This window comes from Bubalus bubalis, chromosome 11, assembly GCF_019923935.1.
Source record: "Bubalus bubalis isolate 160015118507 breed Murrah chromosome 11, NDDB_SH_1, whole genome shotgun sequence".
Taxonomy (NCBI): Eukaryota; Metazoa; Chordata; class Mammalia; order Artiodactyla; family Bovidae; genus Bubalus; species Bubalus bubalis.
In genome coordinates, this window is record NC_059167.1 from 35,549,442 (window position 1) to 35,568,967 (window position 19,526).

Genomic DNA, 19,526 nt, shown 5'->3' on the forward strand with positions numbered 1-19,526 from the left:
TAAGAAACTCCAGTACTCTTGCCTGGAAAATCCTATGGATGGAGGAGCCTGGCAGGCTGCAGTCCATGGGGTCGCGAAGAGTCGGACACAACTGAGCGACTTCACTTTCACTTTTCACTTTCATGCATTGGAGAAGGCAATGGCAACCCACTCCAGTGGTCTTGCCTGGAAAATCCCATGGGCAGAGGAGCCTGGTAGGCTGCAGTCCATGGGGTCTCAAAGAGTCAGACACGACTGAGCAACTTCCCTTTCACTTTTCACTTTCATGCACTGGAGAAGGAAATGGCAACCCACTCCAGAGTTCTTGCCTGGAGAATCCCAGGGACGGGGAGCCTGGTGGGCTGTCGCCTATGGGGTCACACAGAGTCGGACACGACTGAAGCGACCTAGCAGCAGCAGCAGCGATAGGCAGAAATCACGAGCAGATCTTGTTTAGTGAAAGAAGCTCCATTATTTTCTATATACCAAAGGCAGCCAGCAAAAATAACATTGTGCTGTGAAATTTTTAAACCTGGCTACTCTCTATGCAAAAGTACTTTCTTTGACCTTCCTCAAAAAGCAGCTTTGGACCTGTTCACACAACTGGGCAAAGGACAAGTTTATATAGAATTCGACCTAGGGAACTCTGTGGATATAATTTCACTAAGATGTAAGCCCCCAAGGACAGGGACCCTTGTCTACCTGGTATACCACTACTGCCCTAGAATTTTACTGAAAAAATGTTCGTTGGATTTGAATGATGTGTTCTACATTATACAGCCTGAATCTGGAAACCAGAGAGAGGATGTAACATCCGTCCCTACTGCACAGGCACCGCAACTGGATGGCCATAGCCTGCTGGATTCAACACGGTACTAGCGGCAAGAAGAACGTGTGGCAAGTGTCTCAGAAAACAAAACTGCTATTTGTTAAAACGATTTATTATACTATTATTTTCTAAAGCATTACCTAAAAATTAACTTACTAAAGATCCATCTGGAATACTATTGAAAAAATCAGGTTTTTTCCCCCACTGCACATATATATGAAGAATAAATTCAATTACACTTATCAGCTATGATTAGAAAGGGAATTCAAATTCAGCTCACCTGAGGAGCACTGAGCTTGACAAGATGTGAAGAGAGTAAAGAAGATAGTCAGTAAGAATGTATTAGTTCTCTAATGTATTAGTTATCTGGTCACTTTTAGACTCACTGAAGAAAGTCTCTCCTATTAACCCCACCACAGATACTGTCATTAACTTCTCTGGGAGCTGCTCCGACCACTAGGCCTGAGATTGATCAATCACTCTCCAGTTCACCAGTTTCAGCTTCTTGCTTTAAATGAAATACCAAAGACGTGACCGGGTTTTTCTAAACAAATTAATTCTTTCCATAAACAAACAAAAATACTCATATAATACATATTAACAGGAATATCTGGAAGGTCATCAAAGATATCAGGTGGGCCCCACAACCCAGTGAATAATACTCAAATGTAAAAATGCAGGTTAAGAAATAGGACTTACTGTAAACTACAAAACTCAACAATATCATATCACCTTCCAAGCCTCCCTTCTACAAGTTTACCACAAAAAAAAAAAAGCACAATTTTGAAACTAAGGTCTTCAGTAAGTAATCCCACAGTTAACTACACTAAGCAGACATATTTTTGACCCAGAAATGATTTTTAATCAATCATATTTTTTTGCCCAGAAATGACTTTTTTAATTAATTGTATAAGCTCATTAAAAGAAATGACTTATATAAGCAAATAAGACTTTAAAACAGCAATTAATAATATACAAGTAGGCAAGTACACACTAATTACAAGGCATATTTATCCCTGATAATTACTTCTTGCTAGGAAATAACCACCAGTAAGCAATCTAAGACAATTTCATAAGCTGATGAACTAGGTGGGTCTGAAGTCATCCTGAAGTAATCAGCTACCCTACACAGCATATAGACCATCTCAACACCAAATCATGTACTATATTTAATCACTGCTACAAAGTCAGAGAAAGAGAATATTAATTCAAAATAAAATATTTAATTCATTAAATGCATTAAGTAAAATTTTATTTCCTGACAGGTTTTGATTCAAAATAAACAGAAGGAATGATAGATATCACGATTTTCCAAATTTTACTGAATTAATGGATCTAGGCAATGATTATCAGTAGCTGCTAACATCACGAAACTGAAATACAACCAGACATTACATACTCCTGATGGGGGAAAAAAGACACTTAAAAAAAATTCAGTTCTATTCTTTAGCACTAGTCTCAGAGGAAATACAGGAGACAGAAAAAGTTAATATATATGTGTGCATGTATGTATGTAATTTTAAGTCCTCATCCCTTAGATATACATCCTAAAAACTTTTAAGCTTAAATGATATGTTTTCAAAACAACATGGGAGAAGGAATTCCTTGGTGGTCTGGTGGTTAAGACTTTGACTTCCAATGCAGGGGGTGCAGAGCCAAAAAAAATAACACAAACACAGAAGCAATATTATAACAAATTCAACAAAGACTTTTAAAATGGTCCACATTAAAAAAAAAAAGGTGGAGAAGTGGTTTAGAGTACAGATAAAGCAAGATTGGCAATTAGATGAAAAATTATTGAAATTATTGCTATTGAGCAATAGCAAAGTGGGGTTTATCATTCTATTATTTCTGTATTTGTTCAGTTCAGTCACTCAGTCATCTGACTCTTTGCAACCCCATGGACTGCAGCACACCAGGCTTCCCTGTCCATCACTAACTCCCGGAGCTTACTCAAACTCATGTCCGTTGAGTCGGTGATGCCATCCAACCATCTCTGTATTTGTTACCTAACTAAATATTCTCAGAATTACTGGTTTTTTAAAAGGAGAAATAAATAAATGGAAGCATCTGAAAACGATGGATGGATGAGTCCAGAAATGTCCATTATGCACACACAGTTGAACTGCATACCCTCTGATTTAGAGGGAGAAAACTGGAATTCACAGGTTCCCTGGTTAGGGAGCTCTGCAGGGATTATTGTTAAGTCCGGCCCAGATAAGCCCCAGGCTGTTTGATGCAGTACTCCTTCCTGGTTCAGACCCAGGGCACCAACCAACAGAAGTTCTTCACGCCCTTTACTGAAAACTGAACAGGAAATAAACCAGAAGGCACAAAAAAGATAAGACAAGAGAGACAAACACACAGGCAGTCAAAAGAGAACTGAAAGACAACAGTGGTCAAGACCAAGCAACTCATTTCTCAAACGAATATGGCTTCCAGGCCCTCATTCTGTAACCTAAATGTGCAGCTTAATGCCTGAATCTGCCTCGCAAAAAATGCTCTTAACTTTCACAACTTTAAAGAAAAATATAAACATTTAAATAAATACATATGAAATTTTGCTATTTAAAGATATCTTATTGCAAATTCTCTTCTAACAACAGTCACCCTCTACATTCACTCATGGGGAAGGGGGAAATTATATTATTAATATTAAAATATTAATATTATTAATAATGTAACCATTGATATTTACTGAGTACTTAAGCTGTAAACTATGGAGTTTGATTATGTATGTATATGTATTAATTTCATCTTCAGGACAATTTTATGAGATACATAAAATTACTATTATTATTTATTATTTCCATTTCACAAATGTGGAAGCTAACCGTGTGGAAGCTGACCAACTAAGTATAACAAATACTAAATGCTAGGTCATTTTTTGGGGGGGCGCTTTGCCACGTGGCATGTGAGGATCTTAGTTCTCTGACCAGGAATCAAACCTGTGCCCTCTGCAGTGGAAGCACAAAGCCCTAACCTCTGGGCTGCCGGGGAATTCCTGCTGGGCCATTTTTAAAATGTGCTTCATAATATTTTATATGAGGCCATGTATGTGTATATACACATATATTTATATAACAATTAGTAAAACAATCAAATGATTTGTCTACAAGTCACTAAATGGTCTGTACAGAGGTTCCTAATTACAAGTACAGTATATTTACAACTGTCACAGACAACAGTCACTTTAAGTTCATTTTAATAGAAATGTTTCTCTTGCCCAGGAAAGAATCAAAGACCCAAAGATAACTGAACATACACAGATCCAAGCTGAACAAAAAGCCAAAGAAAAAGCATTACATACCATCAACTCCTTAACAGTATATCCCTGTCTGAAATTTTATAAATCCCTCATTGGGTCAAGTACAGATCACTTTACACAAAGGAATTCCAAAAAAAAGGCCAGAATTATCCTACAGTAGCATCCTCGTCTCCCACATCTTCATCAATCTGGACTCCAAATACTGGGGGAAATAATGTTAAGGAACTCCTTTGAATGAAAACACCTGCCCTTAGGGGTTGTACCAGATCATTAATGGATGCATCTAACTTGCTAGGTGGGACACTCAGTTTGACAAGGCAACCTCCCCACTCAGGGGACTATTTCATAATCTCAGAAATAAGCCCCAAATTCCACCTTACCTCCCACAAGAAAAGTTGTGCCACATGATCTCCTTGTTTCTCTACAAAGCCTCAACATCTTCTCAGTCATCTAAGGTTGAAAACTCAGCACAGTGATTCTCAAATTTCTTGGAACCTGGATCCTTTTCAGAATCTGAGAAAAGGTCTGAGTTCTCTGCCCCAGAAGAGTGCCAGAATATCCACAAAAACATATTTGGACAGAATTTTGGGGAAATCTCAGGGCTTATGATTAAATAGCTGCTCCTTTGGTGCCTCCTCCTCCTTTGCCTTCACCTTCACAGTAGCCATCTGACCTTTCTTCCCCACTTGTCAATATCTTTATCACTCTTTAACCATAGGAACTACTGAAACGGAACTGGGTCCCTCCCTGCCTAGGTCTCATCCTCAGCGCCAGCCCTACCCATCAACGTTACTATAAGCCTTGTCTGAATTCTCAGAATACTCTCCTGGGTCACTTACCGTGACTACCTTGTCTTCATCTCCCCTACTACACTGTAAAGCTCCTGAAAGGTAAGAATAATCTTACTCCTTTCTGTATCTCTTATAGAGCATGCAGCAAAGTGTCCTGCACATGGCAAGCGTTTTCACGAGCATGAATGTCAAGCCTGAGGACTTAAAAGAAGCCAGCCGATCCTGGAACATTAGGAGTGTCTGACTAATCAATGCTTGGGCAGCCCAGGAAGTTGATGCAACTAAGCAGCTCCACCCATCATTTCCTGATCTAGCGCCCTGCTCTCTCAGAGATGGGAGGTGTGTGATGTGGAGACTCAGAGGCTCTCCAGCCCATGGTCAGTTTTCTGCAAAACAAAAAGCACTTGGGCTTGAGCAGCAGCATTTTTCCAGCGCTCTAGTTACCTAAGACATTCCTATGCAGTATCAGCTTTTAAAGAAAATCCTGCTCACCAGCCATGCACACACATTTCCACATACTGTCACTTTAGATACAATAAAAACTTCCATGTTACTAAGAACCTCCAGAACAGAACAATCTAGATATGCAGGCATTCAGCTATGAGTTAGGCAACCTCTGTCTCATTTTCAAAGCCCCAGCCGCATCCTTTAAATACTAAAATATATAGATTCTAAGTTTCGGTAAGAAACACTGTGAAGTCTCCACATGATTCTTTAGGATATTAAACACAGCTGTCTAAGGACATGTTTACTTATAGATTAAAAAAAAACCAGTATCAGTGTTAACAAAACTGATGATAAACAGGCTCCTGCACATCCAAACTAGAAAGAGGACACAAAGAAAATTTTTAAACTTCCATCTTTAAGGTATATAAAAGCATAAACTATGTCCTATTATAATGTTTTGGTTATTCTGTGTATATATATTATATATGTAACTTACACAGAAAAGTATATATATTATATATATATTACATATATATATTATACACATAACTTACACAGAAATATAAGTATATATATTATATATGTAACTTACACAAAGTATATAATATATATATATTACATATATATATTATATACATAACTTACACAGAAATATATATAACTTACACTAAAAAAACACCATAATGATTTAATTACTTCAATAGAAAGCCCTAACTTCCCTGGTTCTAAATTAGTTATATAAAGTATGCAGAATTCACACCCAGAACCATGAGGTACTTCAATTATTAACAAAACAACCACAAAGGAAAACCTGATCAGATTTCAGTGCTGGGTTAAATGGATGCAAAACTACAGATACCAAACAGCAAAGCCAAACAAAACTCTCTCCCCTAAATTTTTATTAACAAGCTTATTCCTCTGTCCTATTGCCCAATCTTATATACAAGATTATTAGTACAATAACATAACAGTAATCCTAATTCACAAACTGCTAGAATTTGTGACTCATGGGTATAATTCTTGCTTTCCATCCTCAAAGCAGGATCCTCAAAGTAGGATCCTCAAAGCAGGATCCTACTCGCTAGGCAAGACGGCCCTGTAGCTAACAAACCAGTCCATTGGAAAAAGAAAACAAACATCTTTCCTAAACGTAACTGCACCTGAGCTGCAAGGAATGTTTTGTATCTACAAAGCACTTTCATAAAGATCTCACTTAGCCCTCTTTCTGTTCCTCAGCTTATTTGCAGGTTGGGGCCTTTGTGCCAGCTGCTCCTTTCTCCCCAATCTCTGCATGCCTACCTATCCCCTTGAGGTCCTCACGTCACCACAAACTTCATATTCCTCCGTGTTTTTGTAGTTCACAGCGTGCAACCACTGTGCCAAAAAGGAGATAAAAGCCCAGAAACTGAAACCTGCTCAAGATCACAGTAGTGATGTAGTCATTATTTCAGGGGTCAACATCTTCTGATACGCTAAAAATTTAAAACATCGTATTTTAAGTTATAAAAGATTTAAATAAATAAAGAGGCTCACCAAGTTCTCTTTATGAAAACATTCTTCAATATGTTTTACTTCAGGAACTGACACTCAGTCCCATCTTGTATTAAACATCTTGTATTAAACTTCCCTCCCAGTTTTAAGACAATCTAAAAAAGCTCTGTATCCAAAACATCTTCTACAGTGATTAGCAAAGAACTAAAAATTTCCCGGGAACAAACCAAAAGCTAACATGCGTCACCTGGGAGAGATGACAGTGCTAAGACCAGGTTCAAATATAAGTAGACACTTTGGTGGTGGTGGTTTAGCCGCTAAGCTGTGTGCAACTCTTGCAACCCCACGGACTGTAGCCTGCCAAGCTCCTCTGTCCGTGGGATTCTCTAGGCAACAACTAGAGTGAGTTGCCATTTCCTTCTCCAGGGGGATCTTCTCGACCCAGGGATCGAACCCGGGTCTCCTTCATTGCAGGCAGACTCTTTACCGACTGAGCTACAAGGGAAGAGAGTAGACACTTTAAAATCAGCCTATTCAGGACTTCCCTGGTGGTCCAGCACTTAGTAATCGGCCTGCCAATGCAGGGGGACACGGGTTTGATTCCTGGTGTGGGAAGATTCCACATGCCGAGAGGCAACTAAGCCCACACACCTAGAGCCCGTGCTCTGCAGCAAGAGAAGCCACCGCAGTGAGAAGACCTCGCACCACAACCAAGAGTGGCCGCTAGAGAAAGCCTGCGTGCAGCAACAAACACCCAGCGCAGCTGGAAATAAATAAAAAGTCAACACTTCGTTTTCTTTAAAAAAAAAAAAAAACCCTCTATTCAGTGTTGCACACAACACTGAATGTCATCATGGAGGATAATATTCACTCTAATTCTTACTTTTACTGAGCGGAATGTTTATGTGAGAAAAATATTAAAACACTAATGCATGATTAAATAGAATATTCTTCAGTTCCTGAATTCGCTTGGAAAATAATTATTTAATACCTACAGATATGCTCCCATGTTTGAAACTCTAATTCAAAATGAAAGCCAAATAATGTTAACAAAGGTTTAAGCAGCAGTTCAAATGGAGAAAAAGTCGTGTGTGAGTAACCACCGCATCTTTAAAACCTGACAAACACAAAAGAATCTGCAGACTGAATGTCAGCATTTGTACTGCATGTGTCAATTTAGCTTCCAAACTTTATTCAAAGTAACATCAAAATAATACTGAAGTATTGTATACATCATGCACCTATTTTCTCTTGATAGTTGTGTAAATCGAGAAGCATACAAAGTTTACTAGTTTTGTTCATATATATTTAATTACATTACAATGTAAAAAAATTTTCAATTCTACTCATACTGAAGGGCCTCAATAAATTTCTTCCTTTGGATGGTATTCATACGTTCTTCAAATTTACAAGATACTGCTCCCAAGACCAGAAGTTATACAGTGAAAAAGAGGATGATAGCAGCATAGGAAAAACTATTAATATATTTGTAAGTATATACCATAGTGATTTGATTAAAACTACAAAAAAGGCTGGCCCATCATCCAGACGGGCAACGCTGGTGATGCACTCAAACTGCTACTTTCTAGAGGGGCATAAAGAGAGAAGGCCCCTTAACTTTGAGGATTTTCACCAATCCTAAACCTAAAAAATTCACCTTTGGTGAATTTTCTTCCATTTCACAAGTACAGAACCATTTCCAGTCTCTAATTTGAATGTTCAATTATTTCTGGGCTTCCCTGGTAACCCAGTGGATAAGAATCCACCTACCAATGCAGGGGACACAGGTTTGATCCCTGATCCGGGAAGATTCCCGTGCCAAGGAGCAACTAAGCCCATGTGCCACAATGACAAAGACTCGCTCTAGAGCCCAGGAGCTGAAACGACTGAAGCTGGAGCACCCTACAGCCTGTGCCCTGCACCAGAAGAAGCCACCGCCATAAGCAGCCCACGCACCTCAAGGAAGAGAAGCCCCACTGGCCACAATTAGAGAAAGCCCGTGCAAAGCAACAAAGACCCAGCACAGCCAAAAAGAAATACAATCATTTTTTAAAGGATAATTATTTCTCCTTCTATTCAAATCTTACAGTTTGAAAGCTAAGTTACAGAACAGATCTTTCAATAATTCACTATTACTGAGCATATATTGAGCTTGTACCAGGAAATCTTCCAAAAGTTGCAGGTATAACACAGGGCAAGTACAAAAATCCTCATTCTCATCAAACCTGGGTTCTAGGTGGGCAACATGAATAAAACACATATGATACATAAAGGTAAATATGGAGGGAAATGGAAGCGAGAGGTATATGCATCTTGCACTAATGATATATTCAGGCATAAAAAAAGTGAAGTCGCTCAGTCGTGTCCGACTCTTTGCGACCCCATGGACTGTAGCCTACCAGGCTCCTCCCTCCATGGGATTCTCCCTCCATGGGATTCTCCAGGCAAGAATACTGGAGTGGGTTGCCATTTCCTTCTCCAGGGCATCTACCTGACCCAGGGATCAAATCCGGGTCTCCCACATTTCAGGCAAACGCTTTAACCTCTGAGCCACCAGGGAAGCCCTATTCAGGCATAAGATTTCAGAAACTGGAATACCTGAGTCCTCCATTTATACTGTCCCCTTTCTAGTATTAAACCAGGAGGTTTGAGTTATGTATGAAAAAGTGAAGAAACAAGAATCTAAGGAAGAATTCAGTTTAAGCTGATTAAGCAATAGTCAGTATTTCTCCCTCCCAAGAACTCATTCAATATAGGAAGATTCAGCCTCATCCCCCACCATTCTCTCTCCTAAAGGCAGAATAAACATGGCTTAAAATTTTGTTTTTATGCTCCTCCTTAAGGCCTAATCAACTTCCACTTATTACATACTTTCTTCACCCGATTACCTAAATGGATTTTAACTTATAGGTGTTCCTACTCTTCTGAGTTTCAACTAATTCCACTGACAGTTCTAAATCTAAGTGCTCATTTGCTAGATTATGGTTCTTCTAAAGATGTCTGATGGCATCCAAGAGTTCTCAACTCTCCCTAATTTTCTGAATCATCATACCTCAAAGTTGAAGAATATACTCACTTGAAAGAGAAGAGTGTACTTAACCATTCATTCTTGCCACAAATGTTATTATTCCATGGAATTAATTTGAATCATTTTTAAGGTTTAAGAATGGGATAATATAATTGGAGAAAGAATGCAAATTATGCAAGAATTTTAGAAATAAATTGCTTTTTAAAGACATTTTGTCCAATTCTCCACCAGTCCTTTCCTGGCCTTCCAGGCAGTGGTTTTCTGTCTTTCAGGGTAGATGCTCTACCCCATTCTCCAGGAACTTCTAAATACAATCAGTTCTGCTTTATGGTATACTGATACACTGGGGAATGATTTGAGTAAGATATAAATTTCATGTTTGCTTATGTAGGATTTCTTCTGTAAGAAACAATAGCTGCTGCTGCTGCTAAGTCGCTTGAGTCATGTTCGATTCTGTGCAACCCCATAGATGGCAGCCCTAAAGGCTCCTCTGTCCCTGGGATTCTCCAGGTGAGAATACTGGAGTGGGTTGCCATTTCCTTCTCCAATGCATGCATGCATGGTAAGTCGCTTCAGTCGTGTCCGACTCTGTGCGACCCCATAGATGGGCAGCCCACCAGGCTCCTCTGTCCACAGGATTCTCTAAGCAAGAATACTGGAGTGGGTTGCCATTTCCTTCTCCAAGAAACAATAGGTGCATACAAAAACTGCTCTCGGTTGATGCCAGCAGCATAGGGCACACACACACGGACAGAACTCAAACATCTTTTTTAAAACTTTTAAAAAACAGATGCACCATCTGTACTCTTTTCCTGGAAATTTGAAATATTCTGCCCAAGTTAGCTATGATGCCTCAGGGCTCCTCAAACAGTTTGGGAACTAACAGTCTAGGCTCCCCACACCCCCAGGGGTTAACGGTTAATAAATTAACCAACACACTGCGCAGTGGCTAGCCCCCAACCTTTCAGATTTGTAAACTGACTATTTGAAATCTCTACCTGGATATCTAATACGCATCTCAAACTTTCCTTTTTTCCTGATATAACAATTAAACTTATGCTTTTGGGGGGTTCATCATTATCCATACAGAAAATTATTTGGCTAGTCTAAAATGAATTATACTTTGATTTTCCTAAGCTCTTTAATTCTACTCATAAGCTAAAAGATTAGATAAAATCAGGGTAGATGTTTCAGGTGACAAATCTCAAATCATGATCTATCTTTTTTTCTTCCCACCAACCTTCTTCTCAGATCTTAGCTTTAAACCAACTGTTAAGGAAAATCTCTAAAGACACAGGCCCCAAACAACGTTGTCCCATAGAAAGATCTAAGACAAGGCACTTCAAAATCTAACCACAACATGTTTATACCAAAGATTACCTGTGGCCCCCACCTACACAATTTGGCCCAAATCTAAAAATTACTTTTTCGTGATTAACCCTGGTGGCCGAGTGGTTAAGACTCAGCTCCCACTAAAGGGGTAGCAAATCTGATCCCTAGTCAAGGAACTAAGATCCTCCATGCTATGTGGTGCATCAAGGAAATAAGTAAATATCACTTCTAACCTTCACCTTCTTTGATTCTCTAGTCCCCTAGAACTTCTCTACCAGTCATCTTCAATGTGGACTTAGAGGGTGGAATATGGTAATCATATTAATGAGCCTTATTAATAGGAAGCTACTTGATCATCCTCAGGCAGCAAGTAGAGCCCACCAAGATTTGTTTGGAAGTCTTCGTAATGTGATGGAGCCTCTCAACTCCAGATTTTAGATTTTACTTCTTTTCCTTTGCAAACTACCTCAGTTGTATTTTGTGCACGCTGAGAATGTTTAGACACACCTTGAGCCGGCCTGCAGTCTCACCTATGAAGAGGTATTTGGATTGTTTTTAGGTCCTTTTGAAAAGTAATGGAGTTGGCTCCTTGTTACTAGGGTGATGAGAGCCCTAGAAACAGATATAATTTCCAAATGAAAATTCAAAGCATTCTATAGCTTTGTTTTTTTAATCAGGAATGAGGTAGGAGGACCAGCAGAGGCAGTTATGGAGTATATTTATAAACATGTAAAGGAGTATGCTTCTTAACTCTGAATAACAAGATTTTAAATTGCTTAATTTACAGGAAAAAATGAAGGGACTAAGAGGACTGAAGAAAGTAAACGTCTGTTGTTGCTGTCGCTAAGTCGTGTCCGACTCTTTGCGACCCCACAGACTGCAGCATGACAGGCTTCCCTGTCCTGCACTATCTCCTGGAGTTTGCTCAAACTCATGTCTGTTGAGTTGATGATGCCATCCAACCATCTTTTCCTCTGTTGCCCCCTTCGCCTCCTGCCTTCAATCCTTACAGCATGCTAGAGTGTATGTCAACATGCACAGCTCTACACCATCACTGAACTTGGCACTATAGAAATGTCCAGAACAGAGGTTCTCAGATTGGTTTTCAGACTGGTCTAAATGGGAAGAAAAATCCACTGAAGTAACCAAGAATCAACCAAAGCACCAGTATTATAGTACCAAGCCCAATCTTCCAAAACATTAACAGTTTAAAGGAGAGATGCCACATCTTAATAAATTCTTAAAAGAAAAGAATATTCCAGCACCTATTCCTGATTCTAAAAAAAAGTTCTTAGCAAACTAGAGGTAGAGTAAAAGTTTATCTTAATAAAAGGATTCTACCAGAAATTTACAGAAAATAGCATACACACTAGCAAAACATTAAAAATACTCCCTCTCAGAATCAAGAATGAAGATGCCAGCCATCATATTACCAAAAAAAAAAGATTGAAACATTGAAAGAAAATCTGTAATTATTTGCACACTACATGTTACGGGGCTTTCAAATTAAAGAATCAAATTAAAAACTATTTGGTTTAATAGTACAAAAACTTAGTATATAAAAGATCAAAATTAAAAACAAAAAAAAACATTTTAAAAAGAATTACCACATGACCCAGCATTCCAACTCCTAAGTATGTACCCAAAAGAGGTACTTAAAAAAATCCTGTGCACAAGTTTATAGCAGCACTACACTTGAATAGCCAAAGGGGAAAACAACCCAGATTTCCACCAGTGGATGAACAGATAAATCATAATATAAAGAAAAAATGGATTATTATTTAATAATTGACACGGGTTCAATCCCTGATCTGGAAAGATCCCACAAGCCGCAGAGCCTGTGTGTGTGGGAGTGCCAAATTGCTTCAGCCATGTCTTGACTCTTTGCGAGCCTATGAACTTATAGCCCACCAGGTTCCTCTGTCCATGGGATTCTCTAGGCAAGAACATTAGAGTGGGCTGCCATGCCCTCCTCCAGGGGATCTTCCTGATTCAGGGGTCAAACCCAGGTCTCCTGCATTGCAGGCAGATTCTTTACCATCTGAGCCACCAGGGGAGCCCCAACTAAGCCTGTGCACAACTGTTGAGCCTGTGCCCCAGAGCCTGGGAGCTGCAACTACTGAGCCCACGTGCAGCCACTACAGAGCCTGTATGCCGCAGCCACTGAGCCCACACCCCCCAGAGCCTGTGCTCCATAGCAAGAGGAGCTGCTGCAATGAGAAGCCAGCGCACCACAACTCAAGAGTAGTCCCCACTCACCACAGTAAAGAAAAGCCTGGGACTTCCTTGGTGGGCCAGTGGTTAAGAATCTCTGCTTCCACTCAAGGGAGTGCAGGTTCCATTCCTGGTTGGAGAACTAAGATTCTGCATGCCACATGATAAGGCCAAAATAAAAATTATTTGTTTAAAAAGGTGAATCTTATGGTATGTGATTCTTTTCTACATTTTAAAAGTAGATGGAAAAGAATAAGATCTGAGGTGGGAAAAACATAAAACTCTTAAAAAATTATGCTAAGACTATAGTAACCAAAACAGTATGGAAGCAGAGCAGAAACATGTAAGGAGTTCAAGAAAACAGCAATCTAAATGATTAGATGCACAGTGAGTGGAAAAGCAGAATGTCTGAATAAACTGAGAAAACCAAATATCTGAGTAAAACGGTAGATGCCTACTACACCATAAAAACATAAAAGTGCCAGACTGAATAAACTGCAAAATTTAATACTGTCAGTTATGAGAAATGATTTTAAAGTCTTAGTGGGAAGTAACCCCTTAACGGTGTCAGACTTTATTTTTGGGGGCTCCAAAATCACTGCAGATGGTGACTGCAGCCATGAAATTAAAAGATGCTTACTCCTTGGAAGGAAAATTATGACCAACCTAGATAGCATATTGAAAGGCAGAGACATTACTTTGCCAACAAAGGTCCGTCTAGTCAAGGCTATGGTTTTTCCTGTGGTCATGTATGGATGTGAGAGTTGGACTGTGAAGAAGGCTGAGCGCCGAAGAATTGATGCTTTTGAACTGTGGTATTGGAGAAGACTCTTGCGAGTCCCTTGGACTGCAAGGAGATCCAACCAGTCCATTCTGAAGGAGATCAGCCCTGGGATTTCTTTGGAAGGAATGATGCTGAAGCTGAAACTCCAGTACTTTGGCCACCTCATGTGAAGAGTTGACTCATTGGAAAAGACTCTGATGCTGGGAGGGATTGGGGGCAGGAGGAGAAGGGGATGACAGAGGATGAGATGGCTGGATGGCATCACTGACTCGATGGACATGATTCTGAGTGAACTCCGGGAGTTTGTGATGGACAGGGAGGCCTGGTGTGCTGTGCTTCATGGGGTTGCAAAGAGTTGGACACGACTGAGCGACTGAACTGAACTGAAGCAAAAAACACAAAACACTGAAATACCTGACTAAATACAAATTTTAAGTATCTACTTGGGGCAAAGACACCATAAAGTTAAAGACAAGCAAAAGACTGGGAGGACATACACACAAAAGGTTAATTTTGTGCAATATATACAAAAGGTTAATTTCCATGACATTAAATAGTTCACCGGGGCCAGTGGGGGAGGGATGAAGTGTCACTACTTTAGCACAATATTTTAGCATAATGGTGTAAAACAGAAATGAAAATACGATAGTCTGCAAAATAGATAGAAAGGTATATAATGCCCAGCAAACTGGATGTTTTGAAGGTGAGTTAGGGACATATATTTTTTTCACATCTATTTTCAATGTTGTTTGAATTTCTGACCACAGAATGCTAATTTTATAATGGCAAAATAATTTTAGAGGAAAGTCTGAAAGGCAAAACTTTAAGTAGATGAGGGCCACTGAAGATTTTTTTTTAAAGGGAAGTATAACATGGTTAGATTAGTTTTTCTGACAAATCCCTGGAGCAGCTTTACAAAGAATGGCTATGAAAAGCACCAGTTTGGAAATATGACATGTAATGATTCATTTCTCTATTCAACAAATGCTGAACACCTATTGGGGCTCAGCACTGAGCTAAGCATTGGGACCAGTTAGAAATGTTGCAAGTTGTCTCAGCAAAAGATCAAGTATGCTAGGTATATTATACTTTGGGCACTGGTATAAGGGATGTAAGGCACCATTTGAAAGGCATCTGTGGATAATATTCTTCTGATACTCCTTATATTATAAGAGGATCAGATATTCCTGATAATATAATCCATTTTTGACAACTCAAAAAAGCAAAAAGCCCGTATCAGCCTGTTCTTACAAGTAACTGTGTTGTTTTCAAGATTCTCTGACTTGATAAAGTCCATGTTCTAAAAATCTTTGAATAAAGAAATTTCAAAGCCACCCCTGGTCATTTTCTCTGTATCTTTTTTTTTTTTTTTCCATTCCTTGGTTTTGTCAAAAGATGACTTAAAAAAAAAGGACACAATATTAAGAGTTAACCCAAAGGAAAAACATTTTAGTGACTCATATTAGAGATATTTTTAATTGTGATTTAATCTGCATTGGTTTCTTTTTACAGTTGACATGTTCCCATTTTATCATACCCATCTGCTATTGCAACAGCAAGCCAGTTTTAACAAAAGACCATGACTATGCATAAAAAATGTTTTAAACTTTCTCATCTTAAAATACATTTTTAAAAAGTGTCCACCAAATGAAGGGAGGCACAAAAAAAACAAAACCCTTTCTGATAACTGACAAACAATTAATCCTACCATTTATCTTGCATGCTCAGTCGCTCTGTGGCCCTTTGGACTGTAGCCCGCCAGGCTCTTCTGTCCACGGGATTTTTCACGTGAGAATATTGGAGTGGATAGCCTTTTCCTCCTCCAGGGAATCTTCCCAACTCAGGGATGGAACCAGCATCTCCTGCACTGACAGCTTCTTTATTGCTGAGCCACTGGAAAAGTCCCACCATTTAGCTTAGGGAATGTCAAAACCTTTGACTGTGTGGATCACAATAAACTGTGGAAAATTCTGAAAGAGATGGGAATACCAGACCACCTGATCTGCCTCTTGAGAAATTTGTATGCAGGTCTGGAAGCAACAGTTAGAACTGGACATGGAACAACAGAGTGGTTCCAAATAGGAAAAGGAATTCATCAAGGCTGTATATTGTCACCCTGTTTATTTAACTTATATGCAGAGTACATCATGAGAAATGCTGGACTGGAAGAAACACAAGCTGGAATCAAGATTGCTGGGAGAAATATCAATAACCTCAGATATGCAGATGACACCACCCTTATGGCAGCAAGTGAAGAGGAACTCAAAAGCCTCTTGATGAAAGTGAAAGTGGAGAGTGAAAAAGTTGGCTTAAAGCTCAACATTCAGAAAACGAAGATCATGGCATCCGGTCCCATCACTTCATGGCAAATAGATGGGAAAACAGTGGAAACAGTGTCAGACTTTATTTTTCTGGGCTCCAAAATCACTGCAGATGGTGACTGCAGCCATGAAATTAAAAGACGCTTACTCCTTGGAAGGAAAGTTATGACCAACCTAGATAGCATATTCAAAAGCAGAGACATTACTTTGCCAACAAAGGTTCGTCTAGTCGAGGCTATGGTTTTTCCTGTGGTCATGTATGGATGTGAGAGTTGGACTGTGAAGAAGGCTTAGAGTCGAAGAATTGATGCTTTTGAACTGTGGTGTTGGAGAAGACTCTTGAGAGTCCCTTGGACTGCAAGTAGATCCAACCAGTCCATTCTGAAGGAGATCAGCCCTGGGATTTCTTTGGAAGGAATGAGGCTAAAGCTGAAACTCCAGTACTTTGGCCACCTCATGCGAAGAGTTGACTCACTGGAAAAGACTCTGATGCTGGGAGGGATTGGGGGTAGGAGGAGAAGGGGACGACAGAGGATGAGATGGCTGGATGGCATCACTGACTCGATGGACGTGAGTCTGAGTGAACTCTGGGAGTTGGTGATGGACAGGGAGGCCTGGAGTGCTGCAATTCATGGGGTGGCAAAGAGTCGGACACGACTGAGCGACTGATCTGATCTGATCTGATGTCAAAAACATGAGAGGTGCGGCAGCAGCTCCAAATTACACCACTACCTGAGAGCTAACTGCTTAATCATGTGGGGCTGAGGAAACAAACTCCTCCGAGGCTGCTGGTTAAGCAGGCAATCACCATCACCTTGACAAAGTCAACTGCCTGAACCAGCTTTTCTTAAAGGTACCATAATGCTACCACAATTCTCCCCAAACCATGCCAACAAGGTCCCCCATTTTTATAATTCCTATCTCAAATGCATGCTGTGGGAAATGCCAAGCAAAATGCACATCAGTTTCTGAGGAAGTGATTATGGCAAGCATGACAGTTAAGACCTAGATACCCCAAGGCAGTTCCACTTTCACAGTATTTTATTGTCGTCACATAAGACGCCTGTTTAAATATGTTAGTCAAGATGGTTTTTACCTTAGCTTCATTTTTATTTATTGTCTTATTTTGGCCACGCCGGGTCCTCACTGCACTGCTCGGGCTTTTCTACCTGCGTCACGTGGTCTTAGCTGCTCCGCTACATGTGGAATCTTAGTTTCTGAACCAGGAATTGAACCTGCATCCCCTGCATTAGAAGGTGGCTTCTTAACCACTGGACAAGGGAAGTCCCTCAAGATGATTTAAATTATACTTGTGAAAGACTTTTTAGTAAGAATAAAGTTCAAACCCCAGAAAAAATTCTTTTCAGACTCTTGGTGGTACATACTCAATTGTGTCCAACTCTTTGCAACTCTTTGGACTGTAGCCTGCCAGGCTCCTCTGTCTATGGGATTTTTCAGGCAAGAATACCAGACTGTGTTGCCATTTCCTTCTCCCAGGGATCTTTCCAATCCAGGGATAGAATGTGAGTCTCCTGCATGGGCAGAGTCTTTAACACTGAACCATCAGAGAAGCCTCAGACTCTCTGTAAAGAACATATAATTATATGGAAAAAACCTGGCCTAATCCCCAAGCCATCCTGAGAAAGAGCAGCATTTCTTCTCAGAGAGATCACCAGAAATTACAACGGATTTTAAAATACAAAAACTCCTTTGCCAAGAGGAGACGGGGACAACAGAGGATGAGACGGTTGAGTGGCATTACTGACTGGATGGACATGAGTCTGAACCAATTCATGGAGACAGTGAAGGACACAGAAGCTTGGTATGCTGCAGCTCGTGGGGTCGCAGAGTGAGACCTGGTGACTGAACAACAAATAACAACAACAACAAAAAACCCCAGTCCACAGCACATACAAAGTGATTGGCCTCTATCTCATAAACAGAGGGGGGAAATCCTCTAGTTAAAAACACAAAAGATGAGGAGGGAAGGAGGAAAAACTGAAGACTGAAAAAGGGGGCAATAAGCAGCACTAACCAGAGCCCTTTCAATAGAAATTTTTAACAACTGGATATTGCTATAACCATCTTCACAGCTTTGAAAAAGAAGGTTCGCCTAGACATCTAATCTAATTTCACATGCAGAGCGTCAAATATTTATTCCTTTTACATCCCGTCAGATATCTGTTCCTTTTAGCCACAACTGTCACTGCCCTGAGCCACAACAAATTTTTAATATATGTAAATAGCTGCATTCCTTGAATCCAAGAGAAAGTGTCTGAGAGGCCCACAACTCCCTTCTGAGAGATTACAAACAATTTCTTTCACTTTAGTTGCTACACTGGTATCCGAACACCTTTCAACTCTTGCCTTACCCAAAAGGTAACCATCAGTAAACAGACAAAGGAAAACTAGGGGACCATGAGGTGGCCTGGTGTAAAATTAACAGCAATGAGAGTCTAGCCAACCCAAACACATCAAATCTAATGGGGAGATGAGGGCACTGAATTTGAGCAGAAGTTACGAGTGGAGACAAAGTCATAAAATTGGAAGACTCACTGCATGAGGGAGCAATAGACGTTTGCCACAGAGCAGATGAGGTGACCAGGTCGCCAGATCCAGCCACTTGATGGGAAACTAGAATGGCTACAGAATCTAGGACAATTAGGTACTATGGTTCCAATTCTCTGTAATACCAAACTATATGACCTAAAACTGCCCTGTATTTCTGTACGTCCCACACATCCATATGAAAAGCTAACAACATCTACTTACAGATGGTTCCTTCTTTTTGGAAATGAAAAATATTCTAGAATCAGTAGAATCTTTTCCTGACTGCATTTATGCATGACCTGCAAATCAGGAGGCTGACTAAGCCTACTGAAAACTCCCTTAAATTGTTGAGTCTACTTTTACCTAATCTTTTTTTTCCCCCAAGAATTAGACGCCAGACTTCTGGGTAAAGATGATGGACTAACATAGCTATTCACTGATCCTTCCCAGAACACCAAGGGATTCCTTTTCTTTCTTTTATTTTAATAAAAA

General features: G+C 39.9%; 1 protein-coding gene across 5 annotated transcripts in view; it reads right to left on the bottom strand.

The window, feature by feature from the left end:
• Positions 1 to 19,526, bottom strand: part of FBXO34 (F-box protein 34) — an 81,984-nt gene that overhangs the window by 15,362 nt on the left and 47,096 nt on the right. Inside the window, exon 1 of one of the 5 annotated variants that reach the window (XM_044924948.2) lies at positions 547 to 558. The exons of the other annotated variants lie outside the window; for them this stretch is intronic. The gene's annotated coding sequence lies outside the window, so the exon portion shown is untranslated. Of the gene's footprint in view, positions 1 to 546; positions 559 to 19,526 lie in introns of those variants that run through there. 5 annotated transcript variants of the gene reach the window in all.